Here is a 16,642-nt window from a genome sequence, read left to right as displayed (position 1 = left end):
CCAATAAAAGTGAGAAAGGAGCACACCATTGGGAGCTCTGCTTTAGCAAACAGGCTACTAAGCAGCTTGTAAATCTCCACTGACAGGGCCTTGTAGCTTGGGTTTTTATAGTTTCAATCAGAAAGCCATGTAAAGATGCCTCCAATCCGTTCTCTCACATAACTAGCACTAGCACACATGTGCACATCTGGAATTCTTTCCATCTAGATTACTGAGTTCATCCTGAGCCATCCATGTTACATGGTGCAGGTTTGCGAGATCTAAAAATGAGGAAGTGAAACTTACATGATGATGGCCTGGTATTCAGATGATGTCATGACGCTGAAAAATATCTCTCCAGGGGAGGGAACTCAAGTTATCAGGAGGAGACAGGAAATAGTAATGGGGGAAAACAGCAGATGAGCTCAAAACAGCAGATGGCTGGGAAATTTGGTCTTTTACATTTGAAGTAATACTGTAATGGGGGATTCGATTGTTAGAAGTACAGATAATTGGGTTAGTGATGACTGGAAAAACTGCAAAGTGAATTGCCTGCCAAGTTGAAGGTTGCGGACCTCTCAAGACATCTAGACAGGCTTCTGTACAGTGCTAGGGAGGAGCCAGTGGCCGTGGTATATGTAGGTACCAATGACATAGGAAAAGATAGGAAGATTTTCTGGAAGCCAACTTTAGGCTGCTACGTAAGAGATTAAAGTCCAGGACCTCCATGATAGCTTTCTCTGAATTGCTTCCAGATCCACACAGGGCCAGCTGGACAGGCACAATGGCAGGGTCTTAATGTGTGGAGGAGGCAATGGCATACAGAGAAGGGATTTAGGTTGAATAGAAACAGGAACTTTTTGTGAAAGGAGGAGCCTATTCAGGAAGGACGGGCTCCACCTAAACCAAAATGAAAACAGATTGCTGGCATGTAATACTGAAAAGGTCATAAAGGAGTAAACTAGGGGCTGGGGAAAAGCCAACAGGTGTGCAGGAGCACAGGTTTCAGACAGACACATCCCTTAGGGGAAGATTTATTAAAGGGGATACTCTATAGCGCAGTAAAGAGGAGAGGCAAGAAGTTGATAAAGTACAGGTAGGAACTGAAGAGAAAAGTCAAATGAAAAACAGCCCCATTCAATTACATCACATAAAGGCAGAAAATTAAATACTGACAAATGTTATAGGTGCTTGTATACAAATGCAAGTCCAAATACTAAGACAGTTGAACTTGAGTGCCTGGCATGAAATGAGATTACTGATATAATAGGCCTCATAGAAACTTGGTGGAATGAGAATAATAATGGGACATGCTAATACCAGGCTACAAAATATACAGGAATGATAGAGTAGGTTGTGCTGCTGGGGGAGTGGCACTATATGTTAAAGAATGCATAGAGTCAACCACAGTAAAAATCTTAAATGAATCAGATTGTACCATAAAATCTCTATGGATAGAAATTCCATGCTTGAATAATAATATAGCAGTAGGAATATACTATGAACCACCTGACCAGGATGGTGGTGGTGACTGAGAAATGCTCAGGGAGATTAGAGAGGTTATAGAAATAAAAAACTCAATAGCAATAGGGGATTTCAACTATCCCCATATTGGCTGGGTACATGTCACTTCAGGATGGGACGCAGAGATAAAATTTCTAGACCCCATTAGTGACTGATTCCTGGAGCAACTAGTCCTGGAATACACAACGGGAGAGGCAATTTCCGATTTAGTCCAAAGTGGAACACAGGATCTCATCCAAAAGGTGAAGATAGCTGAACTGCTCGATAATAGCGACCATAGTTAAATTTAATATCCTTGCATGGGGAAAATGGCAAAGAAACCCACCACAGTAGCATGTAACTTCAAAAAGGGGAACTACTGTACACAAAAATGAGGAAATTAAAGGAACAGTCACATGATGAAATGCTTGCAAGCTGCATGGATATTTTTTTAAAACACCATAATAGAGGCTCATACTATATGTATATCTCATATGAAAACAAACCAGTATCAGGACCAAAAAATGCCACTAGGGCTTAACAATAGAATAAAAGAGGTGGTTAGAGACAAAAAAAAATCTTTTAAAAATTGGAAGACACACCTTACTGAGAAAAATAGAAAGGAAAATAAATTGATGGCAAGTCAAGTGTAAAAGTATAATTAGGTAGGCCCCAAAAGAATTTGATGAACAATTAGCAAAAGACAAGAAATGCTATTAGGATCTGTACTGGGACCAGTGCTGTTCAACATATTCATAAATGATCTGGAATTGGGAGTACACAATGAGGTGGCAAAGTTTGTAAATGATAAAAAATTATTCAAGATAGTTAACTCCAAAGCTGACCACAAAGAGTTACAAAGGGATCTCACAAAACTGGGTGACTGGGCAAAAAAATGGCAGATGAAATTCAGTGTTGCTGCATGCAAAATAATGCATATTGGAAAACATAATTCCAACTACATGCAAAATTATGATGTCTAAATTAGTTGTCACCACTCAAGAAAGGGATCTTGGAGTCACTGTGGATAGGTCTCTGAAAACATCTGCTTAGTGTACAGTAGCAGCCGAAAAAGCTGATAGAAGGTTAAGAACCATTAGGAAAAGGACAGAGAATAAGATAGAAAATATCATAATGCCACTATATAAATCTCTGGTACACCCATCCCATAAAATACTGTGAGAGGTTTTGGTCGCCTCATCTCTGAAAAGACATAGTAGAATTGGAAAAAGTACAGAAAAGGGGACAAAATCCTTAGGGGATATGGAACAGCTTCCAAACAAGGAGAGATTAAAAAGACTGAGACTGTTTAGCCTAGAAAAGAGTCAACTATGGGGAGGAGGAGAAATGAGAGAGGTCTATAAATTCATGAACAGTGTGGAGAAAATGAATAAGTGTTATTTACCCCTTCAATTAACACACAAACCAGCCTTCACCTGAAGAAATGAATAGGCAACAAATAAAAGGAAGTACTTCTTCACACATTGCACATTGCACTGACAACATGTGGAATTGTTGCTAGGGGATGTTGTGAAGGCCAAAAGCATAACTGGTTTCAAAAAACAATTAGATAAATTCATGGAGGATAGGCCCATCAGTGGCTATTAGTCAAGATGGTCCAGGCCTCAACCCCATTCTCTGGGTGTCCCTAAACCTCTGACTGACAGCAGCTGGGACTGGATGACAAGGGATGATGGATCACTCAATAAATTGCCATATTCTGTTCATTCACACTGAAGTATGTGGCACCAGCCACCAGGGCTGGCTTTAGGCCGATTTCCCCAAATAGGGACAGGCGCCAGCACCTTTTTAATTTTTACTTATCCGGCGGCACTCCGGGGGTCTTCGGCAGCATTTCGGAGGCGGTTTCTTGAGTGCCGAGGAAGACCCAGAGCAAGTGAAGGACCCACTGCCAAAGTGCCGCCGAAGACCCAGAGCACCTCCAGGTGAGTACGAATCAGGCCCCACACTTGTTAAAGCCGGCCCTGCCAACCACTGTCTGAAGACAGGACACTGGGCTAAATGGGCCATTGGTTTGACCTAATATGGCTGTTCTTCTGGCAAGTGGAGGTGCGATCAAAGCCAGTGGTCGGTATACATGATAGTACACTTGACCAAAAAGAGATTCTGTGATCCAAATAGGCCTGCATGTGTGGGAGGGACCTTACACATGGGTGTGTATCACAATTAAGGGGGAAAGGCTGGGTTTAAAGGGGCCTAGACAACTTCTATTTGAAATCTCTATCTGCTCTTTATGTGAATGTTTGCACTTTTGCAACTTTTACTTCAAAGATCCGCACCTTGTACAGGATCATGCTAGAGGGGACCCGCCTATTCTTGTAACCAGCAAGCAAATCCTCTAGACTGAAAGCAACAGGCAGCTACATGCCTGGTTCAAAATGAATCTCAGTTCAACAACCACAGAAACTTCTATAGAACAAAGTAGCGACCAGAAAAAGGTGTAACATTTGCAAAGATTAGAGCAGATCAAGAATTTGCATTCCCAAGGGACCGTTGCAAAGGGGTGTTTAGTTATGCTTTGCTAATTTGTTTATAGTTTAATCAAATCCATGACAGGATTTTAAGACCAAGCTACAAATCCACAGAGCATTCACTATATTCAATAGACAAAAGTTTGTGATTTTTTTTTCGAAAAAGCTTTAAATATACAGTATAACAAATACAATAAACCTTAATATCCAAACCAGGAAACAGAAAACAAAACAAACAAAAAATAAAAGACAAAACATCAGAGAGAGGAAATGATCAGTGGCTGTGTCAAGTAACATGATGTGCTTGAGGATTTTCTTCTTAATTATAAATAATGCCATTATAATTGGGCTCTGAAAGAATGGCACTCTTATTTTCTTGGTATTAAAATGTCCATCAGTAACAGATGGCAACATTCTGTTTATTTGGATTAGAATTTTTTTTAGTTGGAGACACAAGTTTGGAGCCAGTCTCCATCTTGATGCTTTCTCATGTGTGTCTGTAATTGCAAAAATAATAATATGTCCCATAGCTGGTCATCAGGCGTTAGCAGCTTGCTCTCTCTTCTTCCAGTGGGGTGCAATAATACATTACATAACCATTCCACATGTGAGTGAGCATTTAGAGGGATCATGAGCTATGGGCAGACCCTAGCACCCATTGACCTCAGTGGGGTTCTGCACAGGTGTAAGGGTCCACCAGCATGGAGCTCCTTGCAGGATCAGGGTTATGTGGATTTTCACCAGAGTAAGAGAGATCATAAACTGGATCTGTGCATGTAGCCATGAGATAAAGGACTCCACTCCCCTGTAAAGTCCACTCTGGTTCCAGACTTGGGTAGACATAACAATGAGCAGGGGAAGTTTGTTTGCCAAATAGGTAACAAAATAAATAAATATATGTAAACCAAAGAAAATCTTTAGAAGTTTATACAAAGTTTCCAACTGCACAGAACCCTCCTTTCAATCAAGTATTTTTCCCCAGTCCCAGAAGTTTTGAAAAATGACAGTGTAGTGAAAACTTTCCAGTCTGCAGGTAGAAATTATTTTTTCCTCTTTAAACAACATCCTCTGATGTAGGATAAATTTACAGATTGGTTCTTCATCTAGCAAAGCTACCAAAGAGGCACATCCACTTGGTTAATTGGCATAGAAGAAAACTAATACAACCAAATTATATATATGTAAAAACCCATCCATTTTGCTAAGGGAGCGTAGTGAGCTCCACAATAATCTCCAGCACCCAAACTCCACAACAGATGAACATCAAGTTTTCCCTCCACTCTACTACTATTGTAAGTTTATTAGGAGGCCAGAAGCAATGCTGATTATTTCTCAGTGTCACAGCCAGTGTGTTCTGGATCTCAGAGGAATAAGGGCCTCCGGGGGCTGAACAGGGGATTAGAGTTCTGTAAACTCCCCATGTTGTGTGCACTCTCTGAGTGGAGTTTAATGGGGTTGTAGCAGAATAAGCAAGGAAAGAAATGTGATCATGTGTCCCTTTAATGGAGGGGAGCTGAGGTCGGGGGCAGAGATTGGAAGATCGTGTTGACTGAAGTGCTGCTGTCTATCACAAGACCAAATTTGAGTGAGCAACTAAGCATGTGCTTTGTTTAAAGCATGCTCTTAAGTCCTACTGACTTCAATGGGACTTTATCTCATGCCAATGTGCTCTCTTCCATCAGACCCTAACAGAGCTGGTGAAACCATGACAATAACAGATTCAAATATATTCACAGATGAGCAGACTGACATCATTCCGTTGCCATTTGTGGAGTCATCCTCTTCCTGACCACTGGATACTTGTGAAAATGTTCGCAGATCCTAGATGTTTCACACATTTTAACCCACATGGTTGCAAATTAGTACCTTGGCTAGATCTTCTTCTCCCTACTCCTGTGCTCTACCAATAACACCAGCCTCATTACCCTGTTCATTTGCTTCTCTCACAACCTGATACAGGTGCTCTGCAATGCTGCCCCTGAGCCTGGAACGCCCCCCCTACCCCCCAAGTGAATGTTCAAAGCCCCTCCCTTACAACCCACTTGTACCAACATAACTTAGCTGACTATTTACTCTGAATTAAAAAATAAACCTTATATCCATCATTGTGTGCATTAGCCCTCTGAGTAACCATGGTTACTCACTAGTGTCACTCATTCATCACTCCCCTGCCTTACTGTCTTGTTTCCCCATCATTAATAAAACTGCATCAAAGGTTTTTGAGAACTTCTTTTCAACCAAAAAAATGGCCCCTTTTTCCCCTAAAAGAAAAGTTTTTATGGAAAATTTTTGTTTCGTTCCAAATTTTCCACATTTTGAATGAAAAGCAAAGCTCCCAAGCAGACACATTTTATTTCTTGCTTGCTCTCCCCACCCTAAAATGGGAAAAAAAATTATTGTTGGTTTTCTGTTGAAAAAATGGAACATTTCTGCATAGAATTTTTTGAGGGAAAGTGCATTTCTTCTGAAATGTGTCATGGAAAATGCATACCCTATTACAAGCAGCTTATTAATATCACATCTACTATGAATGTATATGCTGTTCAGGGTGGGGATAATATCTTTTTCCTATTCTGAGAAGTGCTTAAACTTGGGTGAAGATTAATTAATAATCAAATTAATAATTATTTGAGTCTGGATTTTAAACGTCTACAAGCAACATACATTGTGTGTTCTCACATCACCGACAGAAGCCTCTCAGAGTGTGCAGTGCGCTCATTCTCAGAGGATGAAGTCAGAGCCTCAGGGCCTGGGTAGAAGTTCAAGTCCATATGCAAAGATGTGTGAGTAACTGCAAAGACAAATCACCAGAGAGACACATAAGTGGCTACTTAGATCCCTGATCATTAAAGCAGATAAGTACGTTCTTTTCTTTAAGCACAGGAGTAGTACCAGTGACCTTAACAGAACTAGTTAAATGCACATGTTACGCGTGGGCTTAAGCACTTGCTTTCCTGGATGAGGGGAGCAAGTATAATAATTACATGAGTAAGCTTCATGAGCAATTGCACCTTTTTGTAAAAAATGCAATTCTGGGCCTATAACCTATTGACAAATCAGACCTTTAATGTTATTTTATTGATGGCCTCTCTTTGTGGTTTAATCATGTGCAGAAAGGGTGCAATGTCCTTGGCCCCACAAGCCCAGAACCTTATATTTATCTCCTGCAAATTGCTATGCAGTGCAAATGACTTCATTTCCAAGTGTGCAGTACGGAGGGACACATTTTCAATGCATAGCACAGAGAGTTAGGAATAGCCTCCATCATTCAACAGCTCTCCCTGCCAAACAGGAATAAAAGTTTTGTGCAGAATTAGAAACAGCTCCCTTTATTAAATGTGTATTTGAGCTCAGTGAATATTGCAACATGCACACACACACACACACACACACACACACACACACACACACGTTTGGCAGGTGTTTATTCACTGTGAATGAATTTGACTTGACACACTGATTCTGCATTCGCTTTCTTCAGCTACTCTAGCAAAAGAATTTACTGTTCAGAATCAGCAAATTAAGCAACTATTAGGGAATATTTACAGAAAGCACATTTGAATTCACAATCATGAGTATCAAAAGCTGATGCTAACAGTCAGCATCATCCAGTTAGAGAACAGACATATAGTCATTGCTTTGAAGCCCTTACCTATTACTCTGACCAATGCAGTATCATCGCGTCCCTGTGCTCCCATCTGTCTATATCCACCTGTTGTCTCTTGTCTTATACTTAGATTGGAAGCTCTTTGGGACAGGGGCTATTTTTTGTTCTGTGTTTGTACAGCACCTAGCACAACGGAGGCCTGTGCCATCCATGTGATCAATGGTATATCTACACTGCACACCAAACCCAGATCTGTGGGACCTGGGCTTGTGGGCTGAGTGTTTTCAAGCCTGTATTTGAGCACTCAGGCTGCACTGTAAACCTAGGTTTACACTTGTTGGGTCTGGCTCTCCCAGGCATCCTATTCAGAATTTCTGACTCAGCTCTGGAGCTTGACCTGCATCCACAAAGCAAAATGGCAGGACTTGGATCCGCATCCCAGCAGGTCTGACCTCCCCACACACACATACTCACAGGGTCCTAAGACCTGGGTCCTGAGTGCTTGCTGCGCCAAGTCAGAGATTGGTATGTAGCCATAAGGGGGATTTGGGCTCAAAGTTGTACCTGAATCAGAGTCCAGGCGTAGTGTCCAGTGTAAACATACCCTCTATGTCCAGTCAAAACTGATCAGCACATCCCTAGTTCTGAAATTCATGTATTGAATATTCATAATAAACTCACGAATATTCAACAGACCAAGATTATTCAGCTAGTAGTACTGAATAGTGAATAAATTGGAGAAAATCATGACATGTTCATGGACAACGTGTAAAGGAAAAAAAGGAATGAAATTGTCAAATAAATGATTCATTACAAAGTGATTCACCTACTTTTTCTGTTTATATTAGCATATTAAATAGCTATATCCACACACACAACTTCTTTCTCTTTACTTTGCATTTACACAATAGTCTGTAACAGGAGTCTTAATGGGTTTCATTGGGTCTGACACTACTCGTGCTGAAACTGAAGGCAAAACTTCCATTGAATTCAGCGGAAGAATGACTGAGCCCAACACATTTTATTATAAAGATCTAATTTCCCTCATGATCACAGTGACTGAAACCCTGTTATTCTTGTGAAACTCCTGCTATCGGCATGGGACCTTTCAGTGATGGATTGTTAGCCCTTAGCTACAGGAATGACCGGTGTGGAAGAGTCAACCCTCCGTGGGGCCTCCATCACATTACCACAGTCACCTTTTGGAATTCTAAAGCTGTAAGAACAAGAGTCACAACAGCAGATGGATGGGAAATTTGGTCTTTTACATTCCAAGTAATACAGTCATTAAAACGGGAGTCATGAAAATCACAAGGTTCATTTTACATAGAATAAATTTCACATACATCTGACAGGCTTACGCACTTGCCTAACTTGAATTCAGTGGGACCATTCATGCTTAAAATTAGGCATGTGCTTAAGTGCTTTGCTGGATCAGAGCCATAAAACACAGAATATGTCAAATGGAGGGAAGCGACAAACAAAGGTTAAATCTCTCCGTAAGGCAAACAAATATTATTGACACCAGCAAGATGCCCCTGGCCACTGATTTGCCGCTGCTCGGCTGTGCACACGTTCCCAGGGGAATAATTATCCCACTTGGGTTTGTCAGCTCTTGATAATGCAGAAGGTAAACACAGCTTTCCTGTTTGTGACTTTATAAATACCCTGAGCACACAAACAACCAGCAGAGGGGGAAAAATGGTCATCAATCCTCTTGTACTAAAAATGGGATTGGAAATATGGTAATCTTCTAAATGGGCAGAACTGATGAGCTGATAAACATAACTCTTTTTTATTATGGTGATGAGGTCACTAGAATAAGTGTAATCCAAGTCCAGCTGTGCCAGTAGATTGCTGTCAAGCCTTCCCCAAATCATCACATTAGTCTGATGGGAGAAAGTAAATGAGCTCTCCTCTGGCTGTGCTGTGTAATGCCACTGTGCAGCAACAGAGCAGGGCACAAGGTGAGCACTGGGCTCCGCACTTTTCTTTGAATGTTGGTTAGTTAATGTTCGGGTCACCTTTGAAAGTGTAAAGCGCTATGTAAGATTTATTGTTATTACCATCTCTAATTGCTATTAACATAGGTCTAAATATACTGTAAGAACAAGGAATTGCCACAGCGGCTCAAACCTGTGCTCCATGCAGCCCAGTATCCTCTCTCTGACTGTGGCTGGTAGCAGCTGCTTCACAGGAGCCATTTAATTTCAAGAAGCAGCTCAGTGTAGCTAGTTGCCCAGCAAAGGTATTAGAATCTCAGTCCCTACCCCAGAGAGCTCACAGTCAAATTAGCTAAGACACAGTAAGGTTTAGGAGAAAAACCTGATGCACAGAGAGGCAAAGTGATGCCCATGGGCAAAATGGAGGTCTGTAGCAGAGTTGGGAATAGAAGCCAGGTCTCTTAATTCCCAAGACAGAAGACTATTCACTGGACCACACTGCCTGACAGAACTACTGAAATAACTAAATACAAAGAGGAACAATGACAACCACAAAAGACAACAGCACAAAGCAACGGAGCGACACAGACCAGAATACAATGAGCAAAGACAAAATCCCACTGGGATAAATTTTGCATTGACACCTTTGCTCTATCATCGATATATCTCCACAGACAGCAGAATTTATAGCCTGACCCACAGAGGATATCCCCTGGGATCATGCCAACGTGCAGAATAGAGCCTTATTAAAGACTGAAGAGCAGGAAAAGATTTGATTTTATATATAAAGTTAAAGTACAGCAAAAAAAGAAGCTCTATAGTTAATCTACGGTCACCATAACAATGAACACTCAGTAGAACTGAAAAAAAAAATCATATGTGGATAGCACATAAACTCAGCCCACAAGAGACACAAAAAAACAGTAACAAATTACACCATTCAACTAGTAAACCAAAGCAACAAAGTAGCTCCCTCGCAATGGGAACCTCTCTTCAGTCTTTCTCAAAACTATTTCAAAGAAATAGCTTTTTGCATCATCCCCAGAAGGTCAGCAAGTTTGTACCTTTTTGGACTGAGGCAAAGCCAGAGAAGATGACACGGAGAAGGAACAGGACAGAATATTCCATGAGCAGATGGAAGATGAGTAGTTGCTATTCTTTTAAAGTTAATATTCATTGTTGTTTGGGCTTGATCTTGATGCACAAATCATTTTGAAGTTGCAAAATGATCCAGAAATATATTTTGCATTTTTCCTCCCCAAAGAATATGTTATTTTTGCACCACTCTACAGAAGCCGACTGTAATTTAAGAAAGCCACATTTGGTGTGCAGATTCTTCAAATGCTGGTAAATGAGTTTGGCTTGGTTTCCAATAAATATATTCCCAGATAAAAACTGTGTTAAACTGGAGATGAGGCTGAGTACGTATCAGTAACTTACAGATAAAAACATGACAGGGATGTGGCGCAACAGGGATGTCAATCCCAAAGGTTAAAAAATCATAAGTCAGGATCCAAAAAAACATGAAATTGGCTTCAAAATCAGGAATGTGGATTTTTTTTAAAGAATATTACATTTAGGCTCTTTTTCTTTGGCTTTTTGGTATTTTAGCATTCACTTCACATTTTCAAGCTTTTCTCTTGCATCTATGATAGCTAAAAACTTTCTGCTTTTATATTTAAAAAAGTTTCTCAAGGAATCTGTTGATTCTAGCAGTCAAGGCTTTCAGAAAAAACACCCAATTTTGTGAGACTCACAGTAAATTCGGGAGAGTTGACAACAACTGACACTGTAATTATCCCCAACACAAGCGTTACTATGCGGTCAGCAGCCACCATCTTCTCTGAGGGCAGCTTGGCTTCATTCTCACTGGAAAAAATGGGAGCAGGTGGCCATTTTGAAAGTTCTTTCTGGAATTTTCTTTTTGTCAGTCTCTGCCGAAGGAAGGAAATTTACAGTTACAAAGAAAAGTGGCAAAAGTGACCATTAATCTTAAAAGAAATTCTTCAGATGTGGCCAAAGCATGAGTTCTGAGTGAGTTTTTACTATCTGGTAAGTTTGAAGAGTCTGTATTACTTACTTATGAAGATCATTTGGGACAAAGAAATGGTCTAAAAATCAGCCCTGTAAGAAATTTTAAAAATAAAATTGTTTCCCAATTCTACTTCTTTTCATCCTGGATTTTAGGCCAAAGCCCCACCCACTTTCTCTCAGTGACGTAAGTGAGAGAGGCACCTGCAGAAGCAGCTGCAGCACAGGAAGTGCTAAAATCTGCCTCCTGCAGGCAGCAGTCTGATACCATGGCATGGTGTAAGAACCCAAGCAGGCACAACTCATCCCTTTCAGGGTCACCTCCATCTTTAACGTGCCACCCTCAGACTGGCTCTGCTGATTTCTCCTGCACGTCAGGCCAGGCAGCCCTGGCAGGCCCAGGCAGCATAGCCACAGACTAGTGTCTGGATGGAGGACCCCACATACACCCTCCTTGCTCTCCATCAGTAATTTCACCCATCCCACGGTGGCAGAAGACACCTCTAACTCTCATGACCCCCAGGCAGAAAGGAGCCTCAGAAAGGGAAGAAGAGGAACCATCTTCCTGCTAATAGCCTTCACACTGGTCCAGCAAGAGCTATTTTCAACCTTCCCTTCCCACAGCCAGTGCAGGGAGAAGCTGGTGAGGAGAACAGGAAGAAGCCACTGTTAGTATCCCCCAGCCTCATGGGGATAAAGAAGGGGATCGTTGCTTTTTTGCAACCCTGTAGGAGGGAAAGAAACTCTTCCAATATGGCTGCAGGGCAGAACTGGTGCTGCCCTTTCTTCTGTCTTCTCCCCAACTCCTCTGCTGTTGGATTCATAGGCTTTTGCCTTTGGCAGGGATGTTAATGCCCTGCCCAATTGTTTGCATGGAGCAAAGAGGCAGGGAAAGTCCAGTGCTTGTTCACAACTGCAGCTTAGCTTGACTGAAAGACTCCAAGTTGTGTCAGAAGTACAAAATACTCCAATGAAATAACCCAAATAACTCTTCATCCCGTTCACCCGATTTGCATGACGCACTGCATTGACCAGACCCCTTAGGGGTTCTTCCCAAGCTAATCAATGGATATTTATCCAGTGCTTACTTTGTAACCAAGGAGGAGCCACGGCTCAAGTTCCAATCTGGATCAAGCCATTCCCTGTGCCTATTTGCCACTCCAGCTTAATTTGACCAGTGAACTCTTCCCTTCTCAAAACATTGTGTCGTGTTTGTCTGCGCTGTTCAGCACGTCACCTAACGATAGCTGCATCTTACCAATGACTTGGGCAATTCCTAGATGGGACAGACCCTTAGCTGCTGCAAATTACTGTTTTAGTGTGGATTTTAAAACAACAAACAGCCGACACGCCTGTTTATCCTCATCTAATCTTACAAGCTAAGTTAGAGAGGCTTTCCTCTGAAGTTACATCACAATCCCTTAGCAAGCAAAGATCCTCTTGGGACCCATTGTGGTTCCCTTTGACACCATGCCTTGCTATTTTTCTTCTATTCCCTACCTCCGTTGTCTGCGAAAGTCTGTCTTAAGCAGATGAGCAGCCCTACTATTCCAGAAGGACTCTGTTACCACCTGATTCAATTGTTTCCTGTTTCAGGACCTAGGTGCGAAGTCTCCTGGTGCCTTAGACAGGCTTTTTCTGGTGGGAAGAAGCCTGCAGTGAGGCCTGTCAAAGAGGACAGATGCCCCTATGAAGACTTTTCTGGGTCGTTGGACTCATTCAGTCTTAATGGATTGTAACCATTGGCCTGACAGCTGTCTCCTGAGGCAGTTGAAACTCTCTGAGTGGGTGGGGCCCCCTAAGGCCTGGTCTATACTGTGTGAGTGTGTGTGAAGGGGGGAGTCGATCTAAGTTACACAACTTCAGCTACATGAATAACATAGCTGAAGTCGATGTTCTTACATCTACTCATCACTGTGTCTTCACTGCGACAAGTCGACAGCTGACGCTCTCCCGTCGACTCTGCCTGTGCCTCTCATCCTCGGGGAGTACCGGAGTCGATGTGAGAGCACTCATAGTTGATTTATCTCGTCTAGACTAGATGCAATAACTTCTCCCCCACTGGATCGATCGCTGCCCGTCGATCCAGCTGGTAATGTAGGCAAGCCCTGACATACATTCTTAAAAGGGAAGCAGGTCAATCTCATTTTAGATGCAGATTGAAATATGCAGTTAGTACAGATACTTATGGTCATAGAGTTTATGGCAAGAAAGGACCACCAGGTCATCTAGTCTGCCCTCCTCGGTATCACAGGCCACCCCTACCCCACCCACACACCACAACCGAAATGAGACCAAAGCATTACAGCCCACAGGAGACTAGATTACTGCATGGCACAGGTCACCTATTGGCACAACTGACAATGGAATTATGGGAATGTTTGGAGACCCTTTATGTTACAATTTCACTAATGAAAGTGAGCCTGGGTTACCAAAAGGACAACAATGCCTGGTACATACGACAGATCTGTTGAGGAAAAAAGGAACACCACCACAATGTTGAGCAGAAGAAATAGTGCAAATAATTCACCCTGGAATTTAGAAAACCTTTTGCTGCAATGATACATGAAAGCCGAATCTACAAAGTCAATAAAATGTGGTGGGAGAGAGTTTCTTGGGTGAATAAAAAGATCAAACATCAGTGGAGATATCAAAGACTGCTTGGAACACAAATGCTTCTGGGTCCAGGGAGGCAACTAGTAAAAAGTAGTTTTACTGCAGTAATCAGTTCTACAGTGTTAGAGTCCATTTTATTCACCTCCTATATTCTTGGCCAACTTCAGTTGTAAGCTCTTTGGGGCAGGGACCATCTTTTTGTTCTGTGTTTGTACAGCAGCTGACACTCCGTGGTTCTGGTCCATGACTAGGTGCCACACTAATGCTGTTGTTATTAATAATGAATTAATTAATACTTAATAATGATAAATAATTAAAAATGGAAGTGAAGTTATCAATATTATTTTATAATTTGACAAGAAAAAAAGTCAGAGGGTGAGATGGTCTTAGAACACAAGTGTCTGAAAAGCAGAACATTCAAAGATAAAGGTGACCTGCAAAGGACAAAGACAGTGGGATCATGCCCTCTTTGCTCTCCTGAGATCCATAAAGAAGGCTTGAAAAGGCTTTGTTTGTTTCCCCCCAGTGCCCTTTTAACATTTTTTACTGATTGTTTTTATCTTAGGAATATCAAGTTCTGCTCTCCCTGGTTATACTGGAGAACTCCATGGCTGACTCAGAGAGCGGGATTGAGAGCTTTCTTATCCCTTAATTGTAGGGATGAAGGCTACTGCTGAATCCCTAGCAAAGAGAGTCTTTCTCCCAAGTGTCAGTTAAATAGGTTTTAACGAACACCCAGAGTTTTAAACAATCAATGAAAGTTATGTCCCCTCTTAATTAATCAGGTATCATGAATCAGTTAGATCACTGGTATAGCTGATGTCATAGTTCTGATGATATTCTAGTCCTCTGTAGGCTCTTTCAAGGCCTAATGTAAAATCCAAGCACAATTGTTATTACAACGAATCTTTTCAAGCTTTTATAAAGAATGAAAAAAAAGTGCTGACCTCTTTTCTTCACTTGGAAAGAAAAATATCACATTATAGTTTATAAAAAAACATCTGAAACCCGGGGAATTAAAAAGTGAAGGATATATTTAAGAATCATCTCGTCTAACAAAATACAGCCACACTGTCTGGAGGACTGTGGGCGTGTGTCCTTCTACTGAGTTCTCCTCAAACCCTCCTTTGCCCACATTTCACTTCTTAGTCTTCACTTTTCCCTTTCTATTTTTTCCTCTCACTTCTATTTCATGTTCTCTTTTCTTCTGTCACCGGGAACAGATGACTGATTCATGCCACTGCTGCTCACTAATAGGCATGTCAATCATTTTGATATCGTAAGAAGTTTTCTAAAGTAACTCTTGTATCAAAGTACAGTGAAGACCGTGTATTGGGGCATCTGTATCATTGTTCATTCCTTTCTTTCTCAAGTGACTTATATGTACCTCGAATGATGCTTAAATGAAGTTGCTTTTACTGCAGTACTCACAGCAGGGTCCACACATTGTAATTAGGAGCAGTCAGAGAAGGAGAGGGGAGGGCGTTTCTACCGAAAATATTGACTTTTCTCTGAAAAAATCTAAAACCAAAACACTGCTAGTTGGAAATGTCAGCAAGGTGCCTCATGGGATTTGTAGTTCAGGTGCCTCATTTTTCCATTCTCCACTGGGCAAGCTCCAGGATATCATCTCCTCTTTCATTCAGAGAAACTTTTTGTTTTGCATACATTCCATTTTGTTGTTGTTGTTTTTTGACAGAAACAAAAACAAAAAAAATCACTGTTTCACGGAATAGAGACTTTTGTTACAAAACAGTTAATTTTGCTGAAGCCTCTACCTGCCACCAAAAAGCTGTTTCAGTGGAACATTTCCAACCAGCCCTGCTTGCAATGGAGACATCAGCCATTGGAGCGACTGTTAAGCAGCTATGGTGGTAAACTGGCCATATTTTCAAAACCAAACTCTAGGATGCTTTGGTGGCAACATCTTTCATCACCCTGAAATATTGAAACACCCAACATTCTTTATCCACCTTTCAATTCTCATATTAATCTGCATCTTCTGCAATTTAACTAATAATTTCCCACCTGGAATTGTATCAGATGCCTCACTGACATCCAGGTAGATTAGATCTACTGCATTTCTTTTGCCTAAAAAACTTCTTATCTTCTCAAAGAATGAGATCAGGTCGGTCTGGCATGATCTACCTTTTGTAAAACCACATTGTGTTTTGTCCAAGTTACCTACCTGAAGCTTGGAAAAACTGCAGAGAGATCTGTTTTGTTCTGAGGTTCCCTTTTCTATTCCTGAGATGCTGATGCATTCAGGACAAAACGGAACTTTAAAATAAATGGCAGCAAGGCGCTCCCAGGTTCTCTGCAATTCAGCAAATGACTTCTATGTGATAAGAAGTTACAGGATTCTGCATTAAGATTTCTATCACATGGCAATTGCTATCATTACAAGGGACAACTGGGATTTCATTATACTAAAGCTTCTGCACAGGTGACTGAATACAACCACAATTCAG

The sequence above is a fragment of the Gopherus evgoodei genome, chromosome 12, assembly GCF_007399415.2.
Source record: "Gopherus evgoodei ecotype Sinaloan lineage chromosome 12, rGopEvg1_v1.p, whole genome shotgun sequence".
Lineage (NCBI taxonomy): Eukaryota > Metazoa > Chordata > Testudines > Testudinidae > Gopherus > Gopherus evgoodei.
The sequence above is the reverse complement of the archived record's forward strand: the minus strand, read 5'-3'. Positions refer to the sequence as shown.